The sequence below is a fragment of the Petaurus breviceps genome, unplaced genomic scaffold, assembly GCF_028583685.1.
Source record: "Petaurus breviceps papuanus isolate PSGF00001 unplaced genomic scaffold, PetGlider_PUasm1.0 229, whole genome shotgun sequence".
Classification (NCBI taxonomy): Eukaryota; Metazoa; Chordata; class Mammalia; order Diprotodontia; family Petauridae; genus Petaurus; species Petaurus breviceps.
The window spans coordinates 20,636,747-20,653,702 of record NW_027185903.1 but is presented as its reverse complement, the minus strand read 5'-3'; the positions used below and the strand labels follow the sequence as shown (position 1 = coordinate 20,653,702).

At 38.2% G+C, this 16,956-nt stretch overlaps 1 protein-coding gene and 1 pseudogene across 12 annotated transcripts in view; both read left to right on the top strand.

The window, feature by feature from the left end:
- PDE4D (phosphodiesterase 4D) overlaps positions 1 to 16,956 on the top strand; it is a 1,918,796-nt gene that overhangs the window by 1,814,804 nt on the left and 87,036 nt on the right. The window lies entirely within an intron of this gene.
- LOC138167456 (nuclear receptor-binding factor 2 pseudogene) lies at positions 2,450 to 3,441 on the top strand (annotated as a pseudogene).

Below are 16,956 nucleotides of genomic sequence, written 5' to 3'. Positions count from 1 at the left end.
TTCCAGATATATGGAAGGAAATGCAAATGATATAGCATCCCTTGTGCCATTTTAAAAGCTGGAAGCAAATATGAGAGAACACAGGAGAGAACCTTTGATTAGAAAAGTAAAAGGAACAACTCATTTTATTTCCTATATTCACTTCTACCCCTAGTTGCATTTCATAATTCCCCTGTCTTTACTATTACAAGTTTGGGGAGTAGTTTTCTAATCTATTTAAATGTTCCACACCCAAATCACAAGGATACAGTGAAACAAAATCTTAGCTGGTTTCATGTTAGCAGAATCTTATCGGTTGGTAGTTGGTACTATAATGACAATCCTAGCATGAATATATATGTGACCACACACAAATTACTTAATCTTTCTGAGCTGTAATTTACTCTCTCTCTCTCTCTCTCTCTCTCTCTCTGTCTTTGTCTCGCTGTCTCTGTCTCTCTGTCTCTCTCTCTGTCTCTTTGTCTCTCTGTCTCTCTCTCTCTCTCTTTATGTCTCACACACACACAGAATATCTTGAAAGCAAAGACTATTTCATTTTTCTTCTTGGTATCTCTAGCTCCTATCACAGTACCTGGTAGTTAGCAATAAATATATGAAAACTTATTAACATTTTAAAATTACTTATTGATTGAGTGATTGAATAATATCTGTAGCACCTACTTCAGAGAACTGCTGTGAGGCTCAAATGAGATACATGCAAAATCACTTTGTAAGCATTAAAAGCACTATATAAATGTATTTGGAGAGTTATTCTTTAAATTATTCTATCTGAAAAGAAATTTCATTTTATGAGACATTGGAACCTTGTTGACATGCAAAACTGGGGCCGCTGACATGGGGTCAGTGTCATGGGTCTAGATTTTAGATAAGGCCACAACTTTTACATCATTCCTCTAGTACTTAAACACTACTGACTCCCTGATACCTCTAGGAGTAAATTTAAAGCCCTTTCCAACCTTACTCCAACTTCTTTTTCTAACTTTACACTTTACAATTCTTATAGTTTTAAACTGAGATTATAAGCTCCTTGAGGGCAGGAACTATCTTCCTTTTTTATTAATTATGTCCCCAATGCTTAGCATAGTGTCTGGCACATAGTAGGCCCTTAATTAATGTTGATTGATTGAATTAATTCCTTCCATGTACTGTACTGTACAGTCCAGTCCAAATGGCATTCTTACTGTTTTTCTCATACATGAGACTTCATTTCCCATCTCCATGCCTTATATTTCCCATACCTGAAATGAACTCCCTTCCTCTCCAACCTCTTAGAATATCTGGTTTCTTTTAGGAGTCATCTGGTTTTATCTTCCCTCTCTGCTATCATCTTCAATTCTTCCTCCTCACCAAAACCTACTTTGTATCCATTTGGTGTATATCTACGTACAAACATCATCTATATGTGTAGGGGAGTATATGTGTTGGGGGAACCCAACCACAGAACTTTGCAGCTTGCTACTGCCTCCCTCAAACTTTCTTTCCTTTCTTGACCAAGCAGTCTATACTACCTCCTTTTCCTCATCAGCCATTTTCTACTTAACCTCCAGTAGTTAAATTTCCAGGCTTACATTCTACATGATTATACTAAAGGTCTACAGTCCCCTTTTAATCAAGACATTCTTTTTCTCGGTTTTCCTTTGGAGAGTTATTCTTTAAATTATTCTATCTGAAAAGAAATTTCATTTTATGAGATATTGGAACCTTGCTGACATGCAAAACTGGGGCCACTGACATCCAGGTTCCAGTGTGTTTCTGTCAGTGCATCATTGGAGTTTCATGAATGAGTGGGCAAGAAAAGTGATCCCATCTGCTCAGTAACAACTTTTTGTCATTACCAAATGACATTTGTTTCAACTTTAGGGTAGTAATCATATTTATCACCCACCCAAATTGAACAAACCGTACACAAATCATCAAACTCATAACAGTTTATAAAGTGATCACCAGGTGCTCTCCAGGTTCCATTTTCTATTGCTGAGTGATGGTATTAGATTTGTTTTTATTTTTCCTCATTCAGTTAAGGGCTTTAGACAATTCAGCTGAGCTTTTCAGAGTATTGATATTCTCAGAGGTTGTGTAGTGATATAATCAAGCCTAATTGCTTGCACAGGCTAAAAACTAGGGATTTTTCTATTAAGTTTGTAAATAGTTGTTCTCAATCTTTAGCCTCCAGGGTTTTATTCATGTGGATGAAGTTTCCTTTAATTTTTCCAGGGGTTCCACTTAGCATCAAAGAAATGTGCAATTTCATCATATTTATAAACATCCATATAAAAGCACATACTATAATGGAGTGCAAAGCAATGATGTATAAGGAGGAAACTTCAAAAATGAACCAGGGGAGCCTGTCTGATGAACCACAAGAAGCTGACGTTGGGGAGGGGCGGGCTCCGGGGGCGGCGGCGGCGTCTGACGAGGGGGAGGAGGAAGCGGCGACGGCGGCGGTTGACCCGGCTCCCGGGCCGGTCCCAGCGCTGCCCTCCCCTGGCCCTCCAGGAGCCGGGGCGCCCCGGCGTCTATGGAAGTGATGGACGGTCCCCTCAACCTGGCTCATCAGCAGAGCAGGAAAGCAGACCGGTCACTGGCTGCAGGCAAATACGAAGAGGCCATTTTGTGTCACCAGAAGGCGGCCGCATATCTTTCTGAAGCCATGAAACTGACACAGTCTGAGCAGGCTCAGTTATCACTGGAATTACAAAGGGATAGCCACATGAAACAACTCTTACTTATTCAGGAGAGGCGGAAAAGGGCAAAGCGGGAGGAAAGGTGGAAAGCCCAGCAGATTCCTGACGGAACGCCTCCTCTCCTGATGTCCAGCAGGCCGCTGGCCGAGGATGGGTCTGAGGGCCTCAGTGTGCCCAAGTCTCAGCAGTCTAGTCCTGCCACAGTGCCAGCAGTCCTTGACAGGGACCCAGACACTCTTCCTTTTCTTCTTCAGAAGAGAAAAGACCCAACAGAGCCGTGTCCCGGCAGCAAAGTCCCCAAAGATGACAAAACAACGATAGAAGAGCAGGCGACCAAGATCGCTGACCTAAAGCGACATGTGGAGTTTCTTGTGGCTGACAACGAAAGGTTGAGGAGAGAAAACAAGCAGCTCCGCGCTGAGAAGGCCAGGCTCCAGAAGACTCCTCTCGAAAAGGAATTGGATGTAGATGCTGACTTTGTAGAAACATCTGAACTATGGAGCCTGCCTCCCCCTGCAGAGACTGCTTCAGCCTCTTCTCCCTGGCAGGAGTTTCCAACCGATACAGGGAAAGCCAAGGACATTCCCATCCCCAACCTTCCTTCCTTGGACTTTCCGTCCCCAGAGCTTCCGCTTCTGGAGCTCTCTGAAGATATTCTGAAAGGACTTATGAACAGTTAAATGGAAGGTCACAAGGGGCTAAACTGGTGGTGGTAAGGGAGAGGAAATCATACAGTGAAAACAGCAAAAAGGGAAAACCGCGAGGCTCAGGACGGTCCGGTCCAGGTGGAGGCTCACCGGATGGACCAGTGTGGGAGAAGAGGCCTGGCCACGTGGTAGAGAACGGTCACTGTGAAGTACCCAGCACAGCCTTGCAATTGGCCGGGGCTGAGGAAGCTGGAGGTTGGAGACGCTAACCTCTCAAGGGTCTCTCTCCCGATTCAAACCAAATGGCGACCCGGAATCACTTTCTTCCAAGCAGCAGTTATTTTCCTTCTCTTAACTTCAGGGTTATGCTATAGGTAATAATTAATCTATAATGCCATAAAGGATAATGCAAAATCGAATTAATACAGGAGCCAAGGGTGGCCTTGTATTGGAAAGATGCTTTCTCTCATGCATTGACTGCATGCAATTTGTTATGCACAATTTATCAATTCTAATTAGGCATGTCAGTTACACGCCTTCCTAGATGGTCCCACATGTGCCACACTTTGCACTACTCCTAACATGATGATAACCTCAAGACTGTCAGGAGAAATGTTTAAATTTCCACTTTATGAAAAAAGGAACCAAATTATTAGTTCTGCTTTTTTTAAAAAAAGTATCAGTTTACATAATTAATCAGGGTGCATCATAAGTTTTAACTTTCTGTTTGCTGTATTAAAATGTTATGCATCATTTAAAAAATAACCAAGGAATTGCCCTTTTTTTTTGAATGGTGCATGAATGGAAGTAATGCTAGTTGGCAGTATTTGATTGCAAGAAATCAATAAAATAATTGTGTTTTATTGAAAAAGAAGAAGAATAAGCTGACGTTGGATTCTCTCCATTCCCTCCAGCTTTTTCAGGGGTTCACATTCAGCATGGTGTTCAAGTGGGGGTGGGATTAAATGATCTCTAAGGCCCTTTCTGGCTTCAGATCTGTGATCACCCCATGAGAGCTACAGAAAGACAGACTAATTTCAGAATCGTGCTCTGCTACAATGACTGAAGCCGTTTTTAGGAACATCAGGAAGTAAAGAGGAGCCATGGAATGGGGACGAAATGAAGGAGAAATGATCACTGAGGGAAGGGAGGGTGGACAGAAGAAATAAGTACAGCAAGAGCAAGGAACCTCATACCAATTTTTGGTCCCTTGAAACCTATTTTTTCAAAGGAAAATTAAAAAAAAAATCCCAACACCTCAGAGAACCAAAAATTGGAATGGGGACCTTGGGGAAGTCTTACTCTGATGCTTCATCATGGTCTGGAGACCCTTTGTTTTTGAAGGCTTTGCTGACACAGTGAACATTTTGGTAGTCCTTACCAAAGTAAATAAGGGTTAAAATAGACCACAGCATAGTGTAGTAAATAGAGAGCTAATCTGGGAGTCAGGAAGACCTGGTTCAAATCCCACTTCAAATGGTATTTTTTTTTTTAATTTACTAACTCTTTGACCAAAGGCAAGTCACTTGATCTCTTAGCCCTAGTTTGTTCCTGTAAATTAGTAGTGATAATAAATGTAGTGCCTAAGTCACAGGGTCCTCACTGGTAACATATATACATTTACATAGATACATATATACAGGTATATATGTATCTTTAGACTTATGTGGTCTGTCCTGACTTTTCCAGATTTTTGTGCCTTCTCCCTCCTCAAGTTACATTGCTATATGTTTATGCATATGCATATGTATATGTGTGTCTCACACACACACACACACACACACACTAAGAGAGAGAGACAGAGAGAGAGAAGTGAGGGCACTTTATAGGCCTGAGGCAGCAAGGTAGCCTAGTGGTCCTGCAGTCAGGAAGACCTGAGCCCAAATCTAGCCTCAGGCACTAGTTGTTTGACCCTGGGCAAGTCACTTATTGTCTGCTTCAGTTCTTTTAGCAGTAAAATGGGAATAATAATAGCACCTACTTCACAGGGTTGTGAAGATTAAATGGTGTAATATTTGCACAATGACTAGCACATAGTAGGTGCCTACTAAATGTTTATGTCCCCCACCACCATAGAAATGTCAGTTGTTTTCAACTACAGGGACTCTCTTGGCTAAGCATTATAAGGCTGACTGACCTCTAGTAGAAATAACTCTTGTAGACCATCTGACAAGACATGGAAGACGGTAGTGATCTCTTGTCACTGAACACACATCCACAATGGTATTATTTTAGGTCAATATCCATAAGAAAAAGTTTTAATAAAAAAAATGAAAACACTTTCATATAACTGAATGGGTCAACTAGGAGAATAGTAAGGTAAATGAAAACAAAATTAAAAGTTTTTATTTAGAATTCTCATCAGTGTAGTGACTGATTCTGACTTCAGAGAACTGCCAATGAATCAATTAATTGTCTGTCTGCCTCAGTTTCCTCAACTGCAAAATGGGGATAATAATAGCAACTCCCTCTCAGGGTTGTGCAAATCAGGTGTGAGTTCTATAAAGCACTTAGCACAGTGCCTGGCACATAGGCATCTAAAAAGTTCCCTTCCCCCTTTCACCTCTCATGGTCATTAAGTATATACAGAATGAGGCTTGCATTTTCAGATATGGCTAGGCAATCTGTGGACTAGTTTTGCTTCATTCTACTTCATCATTACAAGGGAGGTTTCAGTGGGGTCAAAGATTGGAAGAGAGTCGTTGGGAAGTGATAGCAATTTTTAAAATATCAATATAAAATTTCCAAAAATTGGAAGGAAAACTTAAGAAATGAAGTGCTACTAATTTATCACCTATATATGTCTAATACTGGCCTTAAGAATGTTAAGAATATTTTATATACTCTGTGTCTACATAATACCAAACAGATAGGGAAGGAACTGGATGATGAATTCATCCATATAAGGAACTCCTGAATAAGGAAGCTGCCTCCATGAATGCCGGCCAGCAGTACACATCCCAAATTACCTAGAAAGCCAATGAAAAATCTAAACTATTATTTAGCTCTCTTTTCTATAGTATGCTAAGCACTGGCAGATAGTCTGATAATGAGAAAATGAGTTGAGTTATGGAAAGTCTTTTCTTTTTGAAACCATTAAGGCACATCAAGAACTTTAAATAAAAGGAACTTGACTAAGTTTAACTAAGTTTTCTATCAGAAAGAAGTTGAGGAAGCTGATTAATATTTCTGATTTATGCCAAACATCCCTTTCTGAGAGCAAAGTATTTTCTGCTGCCATGAAGCAAATGGAAAAACAGGGGAAAGAATACAGAATGTAAAAGGGAAAGAGCTCAGTCAATGCAATCTAGAGTTTAATGGAATTTTACCAGGAAATAAATTTGATATTGTAAGCTAGGCCAATATGAGATGAGTCATCAGATACATATATTGTACAATTCCCTTTATTATTTTAAGAAAATACTTTCTACCTCCTCTTTCCCAGCCCTTCTACCACCAGTCTGGACAGTTCTCATTTTTTTATTTATAAAGGTTTAAAATCATGATAGCCCTATCCCATTTGTTTGCATATATTCACTAGGTTCCTTACTCCTCTTTCTTAATTATATGACTCCCTGCTCAGAAATCTTCAGAAACCCCCTATTGCCTTTAGGAGTAAATTGATCATTCTCATGTATTAAGACCTCTACAATCTAGATCCATCCCATTTACCATTCATATTACTCTTCTTAATCTCATTCCAGCCCAGCTGTTCTACTGGCAGTTCCCCATGCTCAATAATCCATTTGCTGTCTCCATCCCCATTTCTTAGAGTTTTTAGCTCCCCCCAATACTGAGATTATGTGAACCTGACTTCTCCAGATTTTAGTACCTTTTCCCTCCTCCAGTTATATTGTCTTTATTTTTCTCTGTAGATGTGTGAAGCTCCTTGAGGTCAAGGATGGCGTGTGTGTGTGGGGGGGGGGGAGGTTAATGAGGGTTTGTGTGTGTGTGTGTGTGTGTATTTTCCCCCAATTATGTGTTAAAACCATTTTAAAACATTTGTTTATTTTTTTAAAGTATGAGTTCCAAATTTTAGCTCCCCCTCTCTTTGAGATGGTAAGCAGCCAAATATAGGTTATATATGTCCAATCATGTAAAACATTTCCATGTTAGTAATTTTGTACTCGGATAAAAGAAAAAAACGAAAGAAAAATATTCAAACAATATCAGTTCATTCTCTGGAGACAGATAGTATGCTTCATCATTAGACCTTTGGGATTGTCTTGGATCATTGTATTGTTGAGAATAGCTAAGTCATTCACTGTTCTACATCGTACAATATTGCTGTTACTATGTACAATGTTCTCCTGGTTCTGTTCATTTTGCATCAGTTCATGTAAGTCTTTCCATGTTTTTTTCTGAAATCATCCTGTCTTGTCATTTCTTATAGTACAATAATATTCCATTTCAATCATATACCATAACTCATTCAGCCATTTCCCAGTTGATTGGGCATCAACGATTGTTTTGATGTTAGAATCCCCAGTGTCTTTCATATAACAGATGCTTAATTATTTAATTGAACTGGTCTTTGAGAACTCATGCATGACTTGGCTTCAGTTGACCGCCTGTATAAAGATGAACACTAGCTTCACTAGCTCTTGTCTGGATTCCAATCCTATATTTCTTCTTGTTGTGAAACATCACTGGGGTGTCCCCTCAGACACTTAAAGATGATCAAGAGAATGCTCACTTTCTTATCTATTGTTCCTGCTTTCCTGCAGTTATTGCCACTTGTATGTTTTCGCTATATGATACTTGAACTATCCTAGAAGACATTCATGTATTTATTTCTGGGGAGGAATGGTGGAAACTGGCACCATTGCTGAACTATGAATCCTTTAGTTTTACCATATAGGGCAGCATGAATTTCTCGAAATCTCGTGCCCTGGATGAGATACCCATTTGACTGAAACAGTAGGAATTTAATTTACTGGACCAAGTGAGTCTGAGCCTTCTAGTTTTCCTTGGATCCATCTTTAAATCTTCTTTCTCCTTTCAGCTTCATGTAATGTGAGGCTTGGTGATTATTTCTTTATTCTATTTCTCAAGGCCCCACCATCCAATACCTATTCTCTTCTATGTGCTTAACCACCAGTCTCATCCTGGTACTAATCATCTATGTGCCTTAACCATCTTCCCTGCTCCATGCTAATTCTTCAGAGACACACATATAATAGCAATGAATATTCTTCATACAATTCCCTAATAATTTTGGAAGATTTTGAAAGGGAGAAATGTTCCTTCCACTAATTAATCAACTCCACACATGCCCCTACTCCCACTATCCCAGCAAAAGTGAAGAGTGGAAGCTTTTAAAGTCCATTTGTCTAATTTAGTTACTTTGATGGAATGTTCAGAAGAGTTGAAGTTATACTCCATCAGAGCTGCCTTAATTAAGTCATCGCCTGTATGCTGACTCATCACCGTGTGCCTGACCAACCGCAGACAACTGAATGTGCTTTGAAATCACCCATCTTAACAGACAAGGTTATTTATCCCCCCAACACCCTAAATCACTTTAGTATTGCCAAGAGTGGAATCTGGATGAAGCCTAACAAGGGCCATCTGGAAGAATGAGTCACATGGAGTGCCTTGTGCAATATGTTGGTTATGCCTGCTGTTATTGGTACTGCTCAGGGACAGAACCATGGGGGAGGAATGGGTTTCCCATAAGCAAGAAAAATGAGCTCCCTTTTCCATAGCAAAATCAATAGAGAGAACAGAGGAACTTTCAAATTTATTTATTTATCCATTCAATTATTTTTGTTTGGGAAGATTGAGGGTGAGGGGTGATACATAAGGATTGGAATTGTGGTAAGACCATCCACTCCCTGTACCAACTTTTGGTGCCTTGAAATCTATTTTCCAAAGAAAAAATAACACCTCAAGGAGCCAAAAGTGGGATAGGGAAGCCTCCACAGAAGTCCTACTCCAGTACCCTATCATGGAAGCCATCAGTTTTTTGCAAATTTTGGTTGGTCCTACCAAGGGAATGGGCTTGAAAGTAGAAGGCAGCATGGTGATGTGGATAGAGGGCTGGGCTAAAAGTCAGGAAAACTTGTGTTCAAATCTCTCCTCTAGTACTTAATGATTTCAATCCTAGCAAATCATTTAACATCTCTGAGTTGCAATTTCTACCTCTAAAAAGTGGGATGATGGTAACTGTAGTGCCTAGATCATAAGGTCCTCAAAAGTAATGTAGAAAAGATGCTTTAGAAACTGGAAATCACCAAGGAAATTTCAGTTATTTTCAAGTACAGGAATTCTCTCTCCTAGCTAACTCTGGAGCAATTTGTCATTACAAGATTGACCTCTGGCACAAAGAACTCTTGCAGGCCATCTGATGAGGCATGAAAAGGTAGTAATCTCTCTCACTGAGCTTATGCCTATATTGATGAAATCACGAATTCTTTAAAATTTTAAAGAGATCTCAGTAAGATGTGCAGTGCTCAAGCTAAGCATCAAGGTTTTATGTTACCAACCAGGGATTGATCAAGGAAGGCTTTGTGGTGAAGGTGACATTTGAATTAGACTTTAAAAGGATAGCTGTGCAATGGAATATTGCCATGACATAAAAAATGCAAATATGAAGAAAAAAAAGAAATGTGAAGACATACATAAAATTACCCAAAAGGAGGGTCAGCAGAACAAATATATATAGCAACTAAGACTATATTTTTAAATAAATACATACTATACTATACAGATTTTTAAAAGTACATAAAGCAAAGAAAATATTAGATTTTAATTTTTATTATTTTTATACATTTTAAAAATATGCTATTATTTTTAAATGTAAGTAGTTCAGATTGGATATTTAATTTGGCATTCAACTTCAGTTTCTGTAGATTTTTTGAGTTATTAAATTTATAAGAAGATTATTATTTTTTTAAAATAAAATCAGTCAGCAAATATTAAGTACTTATTATATGCCAGACTCTAAACTAAGCACTCGGGATGTGAAGAAAAACAAAAAACCATGCTTCCTGTCCTCAAAGAGCTCACTTTCTCATGGAGAAGACAACAGGAAAACAACCATATACATTTAAGAAATAAACAGAGTAATATGGGAGGGGATCTAGGAAGGGCATTAGTGATAGGAGGTCCTAGGAAAGGCCCCTGGAAGAATGTGGGATTTGAACTGAGACTTTAAGGAAGCCATTTTAAAACACTTTTTAAAGTTGATTTTAAGCACAGGATCCCAAACCAAGGTCCTAGCAGTATCAAAGATAAAACAAAAAAACTATATATATATATATTCTTCTTCTGGTTGTTAATAAGGAAGATGTGTAAATGTTGGGAATAGGGATAGGACCTGGGATTTCATTCATGTTGAGAACTCTTAGAAGAAAGCTCTCTCCCAATGGAGGTAGGCAGCTTCTCTGTAACAGTCTTAGAGAATTGTTTGGGGCACTCAGAGCTTAAGTGACTTGCTCAGGGTCACACAGTCAATCTAAGTCTGAGGCAATACTTGAATCCAAGTCTTGGCTCCAAGACCAGATCTCTAGACACTTCTCTATGCTACCTGTCATGTACATCTTACCATGTCCAAGTTTTTCAAAACATAATTCGTTTAGTTGTCTTGATTACATTTTTGTTTTAATATTACTGAGTTTTAGATTCAGTATAACCCTGAAATGGGATCACAAGGAATTAAATGCATCTGAACAACAGCAGCAAAAATTTCACATGTGAAACTGCTGAATATAACCATATTCAATTAATAAGTATCACTGATAAAGAAGCATTATTATTAGAAAAAAATGAATCTGTTGTATTCTTCTGAGCTGTTTTGGGGGGAGGGGTGCTGTTTGGATTTTTAAATCTCCTTTGAATTGAGAAAGCAAAACAAAACTTGGAGACATTTATTCACCAAGAGCTTTGTAGTGTGCCTTGCTTAATATATAAATGTTCCAGAAATATTTGTTGATTGAATTTAGTTTGTACTGACCTATTGGAATTAGAATATTTTATCTGTTTATAATCTCTCTTTTCATTTAAAAAAACATTCTAACTTATAAGAGATTCACTATTAGTGGTTTGTTACCTTAATTCTAATATTTCTGTTGTGGCCTACCCTCATACATGTGCAGTAGAAAAAATGGCAACATCAAGTGAGATTCACTTAATACCCACTGTGTGCTGATTGTTAGGGAAACAAAGGAAAAAAATGGAACAAATAGCTTCTGCCCTCTGCATAATTGGGTAAAACATTTTCCCCCCAAATTTTACATGGCTGAAAAAATATATCTATCATATAGCAAATCCATTAAAATCAAATCTCTAGTTTATCCTGGCCCACAACATGAAACTATGATTTTTCAGTTATTAATTAGACTTATTTAATAAAGAAAATGGACAGGTTATTTTTAATTTTCATGATTGTAAACTAGATATGTTGTCCATAATAACTTGTTATATTTTTTTTATGTGTCCCGATTAGAGCAAAATATTTTCCATGTTTCTACTTTCTTCCTTCTAAAATTTCTGATTTGTCTATCTTTTAGCTGTTGTATACACCATGCCTCTCTTCCCCTTCACATCTCAGTACTGGAAGTTTTGTTATGAAATTATCTCTTTTAGAGATTTTAGAGAAATTATCCTTTTTAGAATTCAGCATAACCAGACTGTAGGAAGAGTGGAACATTTCCCTCCTAGTATAGACAATAAGTTCTCTTTTCCCAGAGCAGAATTCCAAGAGAAAAGTAGATAAAAAAAAGTATCATTTGATTTTAGAACTAAAAGGGACCTTTAAAGAAGAGAAAGTCACCTAACTCAACCACCTTATTTCAAGGATTGGGAGACCATCATCTCCAGTGGTATGGAATGACTTACCCAGTCCTAATGGAGAGGTAAAGCTCAGAATGTGACAGACATGTTTTTGGATGTGACCAATGACAGTAATTTGTTTTGCTTGACTATACCTATCTACTACAAAGGTTTTGCTTTTGTTTTTTCAATCAAAGGAGAGAGATGAGAGCAAAACAAAAAAAAAATAGATTTTTGCTAACAGTAAAAATTAAATTAAAAAAAAGTGTAAGTGACTTGCTCAGTTTCACACTCTTGGCAAATAGCTAAGCCAGGAGTCAAATCTAGGTTCCCTGACTGAATCCCTTTTTTTTTTTTATTTTCTTTCCCTAATGCACCACCCTGTTCTTATCTCCTCATTGCTTTTCCTGATTTCTGAATGATCTTCATCTCTATAAAATTTAGATCTCAATTTCACAGGAAAAGGATTGAGACACCCTATTCCCGCTCAACTATTAACCCTTTCCCCCTACATCCTTTTCTTTCCTTCAACTCCTCTCAAAGAACTGATTATCTTGACTTTTAATAGAGTAATGACTGGAAATTGACTGGCTGTAGAGGCTGATCTTCTCTGTGTCAAATTAAATTTGACAGATAGAGCTACTAGAGTTGTTTTATGGGTTTGTTTGATGATGGATATCAAGTTTAATTACCTGTTCTTCATCTTAAAGTACTCACTAACCCAGACCTTTTCTCTGAAACTTACTTGGCTAATTACAGATTGATCCTTTGAATGCAGGCTCAAAGTTTAGTAGCCTAGAGGATAATTTCCTGAGGCAATATAATAAGGAAGTGTAATGGGAACTTTGGTGACTCAGAAAGATGATGTCTAGGGCTGATCCTTTGTGTGACTAAAGCTCTCTGCTGTAAACAGAAATGACTTATGTAGTACATTGGCCAATCACAGTGAGACCTCCCTGGCATGGATATTCAGAGTCTAAGCAGTGAAAACTTCACCTCATCAGAGAAAGAACCACCCTTCCACAGCCAGGAGATCAGTGACACCCTGTGTGTTCAAAACAAAGCATGGGGTTTCTGCCTGGTCACCACTTTTGAAACCTTGGCTCCAAATGAATTCGTTTTGGCCTGGTTTCCTGTGGCATGAGATTTAAGCAATCAATTTGTCTTTAGGGTGGTATAAGAATATCTTGTTAATATATTTGGATTCTGTGAACTAATTTAAATCCAATTTGAAATTCAGGGCAAAAGGGGATAGGGGATAGCTTTGTTTCCAAAGAGCAAGAGGACAATGTATCTTCACAATCTTTGTTTAGATCTTTGCACAGATTCTTAAGACACATTGTTTCACTAGTTATTGTGTTTGTCTCCCAGCAAATCCTTGATTCCTTGGGTTTTTCTATAGTTCACAAGCATAAAGCTGGCTAACATATAAAGTCTAAAGTAGAACAATACTGCATTTTTGTATAAAAACCTTGAGGAAGATTTGTATCCCAAGGGCCTAGTATAGACTATAGCCTTTAATAAATGCTTGTTGAATGAATGAATGAATGGTAAGTAAAAATAGGAGAAATTTTTACATTCACTTTTCTCCTCCTCTTTGTTCAGTCTTTCTTTATGGCCTACAGCACTTCCTGCTTCAGACACTTTTGTGTGTCTTTGAAGTCTCTCATTCTCAGTTAACTTTTCTGTAAAATGGCACCTACCTTACAGAACTGTTGTGAGGGGGAAAAAATGTAAAATGCCATGTAAGTTGTTACTATTATTTTGAGACAGAAGGGTAATCTGGAAGAGGGGGAAGGGCCTAAACAATTTTCACTTTGTTTCTAAACAGTTTTAAAAACTGACTGATTTTAGGGGCTTTTATATGTGTTTTTAGAGACTTATTCCATAAACCCTATGCACTATCAGGCAGACAGCACAGTGATATTATGGCCCTCAGGGTGGGCCTTGCATATGTGTATCTGAGATCTATATGACTATATGATCGGATCAAAACCCTCCACCCCCCATGCAACATTTCTTGTATCATCTATTTTTTGAGTACATATGTATACAGAAAACAATTTTTTCAACTTCAAAATAGCATACACTTGGAAACACCTAGGCCATTTTGACACATCCTCAGTGCAGAGCTACATAAATGTTTATACTGTACATGACTTCCACTGGAGGGATGAGTGGGGTGGGTGAAGAAAGGATCTGACAGTTCATGATAAGAAACAATGCAAAAAAAAAATCCCTCCAGCTCTTAATGATATAACAAAAGCAATGTGTGCTATGACTATTGAATCATAGGAACAAATATGTAAACATCCATAAGTTAGAATATGTAAACAAATGGAGGCAAAGGTCTGGTGGAATTAAAAAATTCTTAACAAGAAAGCCAGCTGTTCTTTGTGGCAGAGAAACCACTATTTAGGACCATCAAAACAGCTTCCAGACTTGATTTACTGCCAAGTCAGACTGGTAATGCAAATGTCTGTATCGGAAGGCTCCAGGCTACTTCTTTGTGGAGTGTGGGTTGATTTTTTTCTTTTTTTTTTTTTTTAATCAGATGATTTTCAGGTGTTAGTTCCTCACACTCTTGTAGCAGGCTTTCACCTAACAATTTATGACTCCACAGTGATCAGAAAACCCTTTAGTGAAGTGAAAACCAGTCACCCAGCAGCCATGTCTTTTAAGAATGAATCAGCTCAGGGGCGGCCAGGTGGCTCAGCTAAGAGCACCGGCTCCAGTGTTGGGATGACCTGGGGATCAAATCTGGGCTCAGATACTTAGCACCACACCCAGAAATAACTGGTCATGTAACCTTGAGCAAGTTACTTAACCCCGATTGCTTAAAAAAAAAAAAAAAGAATGAATCAGCTCCTTGTTGACAGGAGCAAACTATGGCATTGGACCATTTAGGGATACGATTTCCATTACTGTTGTTAGGTATATAATAGACCTGGAGTCAGGAAGACTCATCTTTCTGAGTTCAAATTTACCCTCTGACACTTACTAACAATATGATCCTGGGCAAGTCACTGAACCCTGTTTGCCTCAGTTTCCTCATCTCTGAAATAATCTGGAGAAGGAAATGGCAAACCACTTCAGTATCTTTGCCAAGAAAACCCCAAATGGGGACACAAAGAGTTAGACATGACTAAAACAACTGAACACCACCACCAACATTAATGATGGTCTTTTATAAACTTCACACTTTGCATGGTTTTGCAAAGCTATAGATATCATTTTCTTAAGCTACATACAGTAATTCATAGAGTCCTGGCTGTAGAGATGGAATGGGGGTGGGGGGGGAGAGGGAGCAGTGCTTGGAGATCATCAATCTCAACCCTGTCATTTTACAGATGAAAAACTGGAACTGAAAAAGATTAAGTGGCTTGTCCAAGGCCACCAAGCTCATAGCTGTCTAAGGGGGGAGATGTGAACTCAGATTTTCTTGACTCACAAATTCCACGTACTATTTATTATACCACTTGGGGAAGTAGGTAGGGGAGTTAGCCTGCTTGAGTCTCTTTCTTTTCCTACAAACTCCTACCTTAATATAACTTGGAATCTCAAGGATATTTTGAACTTTTGGGTAGAGGGAGAGAGGGAGGAAAGGAGAAAGAGAGAGAGAAAGAGAGAGAGAGAGAGAGAGAGAGAGAGAGAGAGAGAGAGAGAGAGAGAGAGAACAGAAGTCTCACAAGTACTTGTTCTAACAAGATTATATACCAGCAACTATGCCAAAATTTGATAGATACTAATGTGAAGATTTGAAAAGGGGTGGGGTGATGGAGAGGAGAATAGTTTAGTTCCTTTTAACTTGCCTGAAATGCCTGGGATTAAAGGAGACAAAGTCAAGAGTGCATAATACTTTGCTGACACAGAGGGAGTCTTTTCTTGTCAATAAATATAAAAATGGTATGCATGAACCTGATTTCTTTTTTTTTTTTTAAGCAATTGGGGTTAAGTAACTTGCTCAAGGTTACATGGCCAGTTATTTCTGGGTGTGGTTCTAAGTATCAGAACCCGGATTTGATCCCCAGATCCTCCTGACACTGGGTCCAATGCTCTTACTCACTGTGCTACCTGGCCACCCCATGGACTTGATTTCTAATCCAATTAGATTTAAAGAAAAAATCAAAACAAGATTTTCCTAAATGTTCTTGAAATCATGAGCTACCTTAACATGTTGCTTTATTAAATGAAACTAAAGCCAACTGCAATTATATCCTGGTCATAAAAAGAACAAATTAAATGATTGTTATCGATAAAATTAAGTGAAGTATCATCCCACTCTCAACAATAGCATTTGACTTTTGTCGCTTTTTTACTCTTAAGTGGACAGATTTGATAGATTTTGACCAAAACTGGTTCATTTGTAAGAATGTAGATTAATATGCACCATAAACTCAATTCAAGGATGGAAATATTCAAAGGGAGGAAGGAGAGAGCTTTTATACTTTTTAATGGATTTCACAGTAGTCTGGCCTAAAAAGCAATGCAGAAAGCCATCACTGCAATGCTTATAAGGTGTGAAGTATATACAACTGTCAGTCAAGAAATACTCAAATGGTCAGTTGGCTATCAAGAGCCTGTTAAAAGCTATGGAAAATGTTAGAGAAGACCAAATCTTGGCATGGTGACTTTCCAATAAATCAAACAAACCAACAGAAGGAACTGAAAAACAAAGGATGTAAGGCATAGTTGTTTGTAAAAGAGAAAGGCACTTCTAAGTATAAAATCTTAGCATAAGCCTTAGAGAGAAAATAATACTAAGGCTTATCTTGTCACAAGAAAGGAACATTTCTAGGATAAACTTCAGACAAGCTTTTCACAAATTGAACCTATTTGCCAATATCTTT